The sequence below is a fragment of the Pan troglodytes genome, chromosome X (genome assembly GCF_028858775.2).
Source record: "Pan troglodytes isolate AG18354 chromosome X, NHGRI_mPanTro3-v2.0_pri, whole genome shotgun sequence".
In the NCBI taxonomy this organism is placed as follows: domain Eukaryota; kingdom Metazoa; phylum Chordata; class Mammalia; order Primates; family Hominidae; genus Pan; species Pan troglodytes.
In genome coordinates this window covers 153652772-153658226 of record NC_072421.2, presented here as the reverse complement: position 1 = coordinate 153658226, position 5455 = coordinate 153652772, and the positions used below count along the sequence as shown (strand labels likewise).

The 5455-nt window shown below is 45.1% G+C and overlaps 1 long non-coding RNA gene across 1 annotated transcript; it reads right to left on the bottom strand.

The window, feature by feature from the left end:
- Positions 1–122: 122 nt before the first annotated feature.
- LOC129138589 (uncharacterized) lies at positions 123–5068 on the bottom strand. The gene is made up of 3 exons (XR_008541897.2): positions 2881–5068; positions 2285–2340; positions 123–1348 (listed from the first exon to the last, which is right to left on the bottom strand). It is a non-coding gene; the product is annotated as an uncharacterized LOC129138589 (long non-coding RNA).
- Between the last annotated feature and the right edge of the window lie 387 nt (positions 5069–5455).

Sequence of the window (5455 nt, the reverse complement as noted above, 5' to 3'; positions counted from 1 at the left end):
AACCCCATGCCCCGTCATCAACCCCACACCCCATCATCAACCCCACACCCCGTCATCAACCCCACACCCCGTCATCAACCCCACACCCCATCATCAACCCCATACCCCTTCATCAACCCCAGGCCCCGTCATCAACCCCACACCCCATCATCAACTCCACACCCTGTCATCAACCCCATACTCCATCATCATCCCCACGCTCCATCACCCATCATCATCCCCACACTCCATCACCCGTCGTCAACCCCACACTCCATCACCCATCATCAACCCCACACACGCCCCGTCATCAACACAGCAGCACAGCGTTTCCTCCAGGAGAAACACCAAGATCTCACGTCCCATCCACAGGCTGAGGCTGCTGCTCCTGCAGGAACCTGGTGCAGTGTAGCAATTCCACATCCTGAAATTGCTCATCAAAACTCCTATTAAAGTGTCAAACAGTGAATAGCTAAAATACCACTTTGCTTGAACAGTGAAGAGGTTGGAAGGAAAACGTTAACTGTATCAGAGAATATGGACTCCTAAGATACAGGGAGTCAGGTTCATTTTCAAGTCACTCTTCTTCCAACAGATTCACTAAGGCTCTTTGTCAACACAAATTGAAAACCGTTAAAAAAAAAGTAATTATGATGCTTCCTGCCCTCCATGAAAGGACCACATACAGACACCACGCTCATATCTGAGGCCCTGGGGTAGCCTTTAATGGCCCAGCAGAATGGCCAGAACCGTTAGAGGAAACATTTAATAAAGTCTGGAGTCAGAGCCCTGCGGGTCTAGCTGGATTCCTGGAGGTGCGGCCCAGAAGCCAGCGGGAGGGAATTGGAGGCCGGAGGCTCAAACTGGCCCCACTTCCACCAAGGGCCCCTCCTCCAACAGCTTCCAGGCTGCCAAAGCCCCTGCATCGCCTCCAGGGTCCCCTGGGTCCAGCCTCATGCTTCCCATAATGAGTTTTTAAACCACAACACTGCATCAGGTGACATTTCTTCTGCAGGCTGTGCGCGTCCCCAGAGGGAAGGGGGCTGTGTCTTTGGGACAGTTTGTGCTCTCAATCACTTGGCTGCTGACAGGCACCTCAGCTGAAAGGTGTGATTTATGCAAAGATTGTGCTGAAGTATTTAAAGCATTCTCTATTTAAAGAACAGAGAATATTTAATTAGCATTCTGCTGTGCTTAATTGAAGACTCACAAATCAATTAAAACTGCTTACCTTTTGGCAGTTCAGTAACTTCACAGAAACCTCCCAGGAAATGCAGCCTCTTCACAGCTGGGTTCATCCTATACCCAGCGACCTGCGGCCAGTGTGGCGCTGTGATTAGAGGCGGCTCAGCGCCTTGAGAGGAGCGGCCTGGCTGTGTGCACATTAGAGAAAGGCTTCCATCGTCATTGGTCCTCTTTCTCACAGGGACTCTGGGGTCTTGGTGCCGGGAGATGCAACCGCCTCTGGCAGCCCAGCTTCATTTTAGGGACAGTGACTATGGAGAAACCCAGGTCTGACCCATTTTCTCCAGAGGGGAGGGAGCCACAGGGAAAGGCCCCTTGTTGCTCTGTTGGCCCTGAGCGCCTCCCAGGAAAGGTCAGAGCACAGACTCAGCCCTGGGAGGGCCGAGAGATCCTGCTGGACCCTGCCCTCCTCGACACTCTGGACAAGATGCAGAGAGTGGGGTCCTGGCAGCAAGATCCCGTGGGAGTGGGGCCTTGGAGCTCAGGGCCAGACCAAGGGGGTGCTCATTGCTGGCTCCGGCCTACAGACACGTTGACATTGGCACCACACGGGCCAACTGAAACCCTAAGAGAAAACCCAGCGTCCCCTGGCCAGACCCACCAGAGGACAGAGCTCCCAATGAGACCAGCTGCTAGAAAAGAAGGTGGAGTCCCAGGCAGAAGAGTTCTTCAGGCTGAATGGAAAGGATTCCAGAGGGAAATGCAGATATGAAGAAGGAGATAAAGAGCTCCAGAAATGGCAAATAGCAGGGTGAGCATACGCGACTTCTCTAACGGAAGAAATTACCTTTAAAACACACGTGCAGGCTTAGAGCAAAAGAAACCGTGCCGTAAGGTGTGAGTAAGCGAAGTGCCTGTGACACCCACAGATCAGAGAAGCAGAGGCCTCCGGGATGGCAAGGCAAGGTTGCCGCATTTCATATGAAGTGCACAATCATCATAAAAGAATGCATTAAATATACATATGTATGCATTCAAAATACACTAACATCACATATATCCATTAGACTTTATCAAAATTAAAATCTTCTGTTCATCCACATAAAACGATGTCACTTACCGCAAAAAATATTCTCAAATATTGATCCAAGTGCTGACATCCAGAATAAGTAACCCCTAAAATTTCATAATAAAACAACTTGGTGAAACAACGGTCAAAGGATTTGAACACTTTGCCAAATGATGGCAAATAAACACAAGAAAAAGTGCTCGACAGACTCGAGCACCAGGAAGCTGCATCGTAAACACCAACAAAAACCACCACACACACCCACAGTAGCCAAAATCTATAAAACTGGTGGCACCAAACATGAGGGAGGATGTGGCCCACCCAGCACTGTTGCTGTGCATTCTTGGTGAGAACACCTAAGACGTCCCCTCCATGGGATTAGAAAACCACAAGGCAGGCAGGTCAGCTGCTGCACTGCACACCACAGCGGCTGGTGAACTCTGCACACAGCGGTGGGCTGTCAACTGAAACCACAACAGGCAGCGAGCAGCTCTCAAAATGAAGGCATTCCGTGGAGAACAGCAGTGGATTATCAACCAGGATGTGTGAGCCATGACAGACCACAGGCATTCCCTGGGAGGCTGGGGCAAGAGGAAGCTTTTAAAGGCAAAAGAAGCTTGAGGAAGCGGTTCTGAAACAAAACTTACCAGCCTGAGAGGCTCATTGCAGGGGCCGGCGATGACTCATTGGAAACACTGACAGCTGCTGGGAGACGTCCTCATAGAAGCAACTTCTGAGCAACGTTAAGCCTGGCATTCCAGTCAAAACCTGGTAATATAACCAATATTTTCCATTGTATGCTGCTGTGAAGAGAACGGGCTCTTATTGAACTTACACAAATGACTGTATTGCCAAAAACATAATCATACTCACAAATAGTTCACAAATTTTGGAGAGATAAGGTAGGGAAAGAAGCCTATGTTTCAATTTTTGTTCACAAAGTTATACTTTACCAAATTGGTGTAAATTATAGATAGCTTAAGAAAACTATTTTCCTTAAACCTGGAAAACAAAACATTAAAATAGAGAACCAAAAATATTTTAAATTAAAACTGTAAAAACCCATAATTCCTTTTCGTCAATTCATTCAGTCCCATGTAATTAATTCTCATTCTGCTTGATCTAGGTTAGCAGATTTATGAACCCATCAGTTTCTTCAACAGAGTCCCAAAAATATCGACTCTGTCCAACGGTATGATCTTAAAGGTATCAGCAATCAGAGTTCAAGAGGACTGCCAAAGTCATTTCATTAGAAGCAATTTGGACTGTAGTTGATTGCAAAAGCTTTTAGAGAAACATCAAAACAATAATTTGGATTTGAATCTTTACATGGATGACAAAAACATAGACGGGTCATGGTTAAAAGTCTGATGAGAGTTCATTATAATGAGAAATTGACAAGGAACTTTGGTTATTTCCATAGCATAGAACATTTTAACACAATAATTAGAACTACCACTGATAACATTATACCAAGATATATCAGATATTTAAGAATTTTATATAACTTTTGGAATACACTAATACTGTATCCATACAAATATAACTTAAAGAAAGGTTAAGGCCGGGCGCGGTGGCTCACTCCTGTAATCCCAGCACTTTGGGAGGCCGAGGCAAGCCGATCACGAGGTCAGGAGATCGAGACCATCCTGGCTAACAAGGTGAAACCCCGTCTCTACTAAAAATACAAAAAAATTAGCTGGGTGTGGTGGTGGGCGCCTGTAGTCCCAGCTACTTGAGAGGCTGAGGCAGGAGAATGGCGTGAACCCAGGAGGTGGAGCTTGCCCTGAGCCAAGATCGCGCCACTGCACTCCAGCCTGGGTGACAGAGCCAGACTCCGTCTCAGAAAAAAAAAAAAAAAAAAAGGTTAAACATCATTTCTTGTTTACAATGCTTCCCACATATTTAATAATTTAGCATGTCAAATAAACTTAATTAATATATCTCTTTTACAAGGTAAGAATAAAAAGATTTAATTTAGAATTTGATCTTGGGAAAGCTTGTCAAAAATGTCAAAGGTTTAAAACACTTAATTAAAACAGGATAATAGGTCACTGTGAAATAATAGTCATCCATTTAACTATAGTGATAATTAAAATACTTTAAAAGCAAATAAAGTTACACAGACAAAAAAAAAAAAAACCCTAACTCTTTAAAGGAAGAATTTTTCCAAGCAATCAAAAACCTAATAAAGACAGCGCAAAGTACACAACATTATCTTGATAAATTTTTCTAGGCCAGTTACAGTGGAGGCCTCATTACGGAGGGGGAGTGGGGCTGGCGGGACTGAAGGAAGCAAAAAGAGAAGGCACATAAGCCTTAAGTCTGCCTTTCTCATGGTCCAGAACACATAACCCTCCTGCACAAATAACTCAGTCTTCCAGCTATCACCAGACCCTTGACTGATAGAAAAATTACAAGTTAGCTCACGGCAGCCTTGGCGTTCTCAGCACTGTCAAAGCCTCTTCAGCTCACAGCACAAAGACTGTCTTATAAAACCCCCACCAAGCCTGTGCCTCCTTGCAGTCAGCTCCTCTCTGCTAACTTGCCCATTGCACTCTCACAATGTATTTTCATACTTTCTTTAATAAATCTGCTTTTCTTTATCTGCAACTGTCTTGGTAAATTCTTCTTCTCACCACACCACCAGCCCCAGAGGGTCACCACTCACCTGCAACAGTTACCAAAAAGGCAAGGAACACCCTGATTATTTTTTAATCAGGGGTAGATCAATATTACAAGAAAATCTTGTCGTATTAACAGAGAGGACCAAATTCTAGTTTCATGTTGGCAAACTTTAGATCTTTTTTCTTCTTCTTCTTCTTTTTTTTTTTTTTTTTTGAGACAGAGTCTCACTCTGTTGCCCAGGCTTGAGTGCAGTGGCGCAATCTCAGCTCACTGCAACTTCCGCCTCCCAGGTTCAAGCGATTCTCCTGCCTCACCCTCCCTAGTAGCTGGGACTACAGGCATGCACCACCACACCCAGCTAATTTTTGTATGTTTAGTAGAGAAGGAGTTTCACCATGTTGGCCAGGCTGGTCTTGAACTCCTGACCTCAAGTGATCTGCCCTCTTCAGCCTCCCAAAGTGCTGGGATTACAGGCATGAGCCACCACGCCCAGCCTAGATCTTAATGTTCTATTTTAGAAAGACTTATAAATTATTTCCTTCTATTTTTAGTCAACTTGATCACATACAAAATGTATTTCATAAAATTCATCTT